This window comes from Priapulus caudatus, unplaced genomic scaffold, assembly GCF_000485595.1.
Source record: "Priapulus caudatus unplaced genomic scaffold, Priapulus_caudatus-5.0.1 Scaffold152, whole genome shotgun sequence".
Taxonomy (NCBI): domain Eukaryota; kingdom Metazoa; phylum Priapulida; class Priapulimorpha; order Priapulimorphida; family Priapulidae; genus Priapulus; species Priapulus caudatus.
In genome coordinates this window covers 461,784-462,690 of record NW_014577213.1, presented here as the reverse complement: position 1 = coordinate 462,690, position 907 = coordinate 461,784, and positions in this window count along the sequence as shown.

Here is a 907-nt window from a genome sequence, read left to right as displayed (position 1 = left end):
TTTACTACAAGGAACTGCATAAGATCTAATTGATCCGTTCAATCATCAGCGCAAGATTTCATGCAAACATTCATGTCCTGATTGTATAACGTACATTGTATAACAATCGTGGTGCCCATGTGTAAGAATTGTGGTAACACTGTATAAGAATCGTGATAACATTGTATAACAATGACGTGATAACATTGTATAACAATGACGTGATAACATTGTATAACAATGACGTGATAACATTGTATAACAATCATGGTAACATTGTATAAGGACCAGTACACACCGCGTACACAAACTTCGGTTCNCAGGCTGGCCACAATTCCTGTTACTTCTGGCACTAGCTGAACGCGAACATTCTCTAAAATGAGCATTGTCAAGTCTAAACTTCGTTCTACAATGACCCCAGCACGATTCTCTGGCTCTTCTCATTCTCGCTTTCTCGTTGCAGCAGTAGTTGTGAATGACATTATGTCAACGAAATCCTCAAATCGACGTGAAGACGCGTGAGAGGCAAGGAAAATTTTGTTTGTTTGTTTTGTTTGCCAATCAACAGGGGGGGGGCATGGCCCCCTTGTGCCCCCCTTAGCTACGCCAGTGCATGTCTGATTGTATAACGTACATTGTATAACAATCGTGGTGCCCATGTGTAAGAATTGTGGTAACACTGTATAAGAATCGTGATAACATTGTATAACAATGACGTGATAACATTGTATAACAATCATGGTAACATTGTATAAGGACCAGTACACACCGCGTACACAAACTTCTAGAGAGGAAAACACGACTCGAGGAAGGAGTTATGCAACCGTAAATCCAACCATAATCATTGCTCCGCACCCGTCTCTAAATCCCACTCGCTGATCCGCATCCGCATCCCCAACATCCTTCTCTTCTCCCTGTTCTCCTCTCT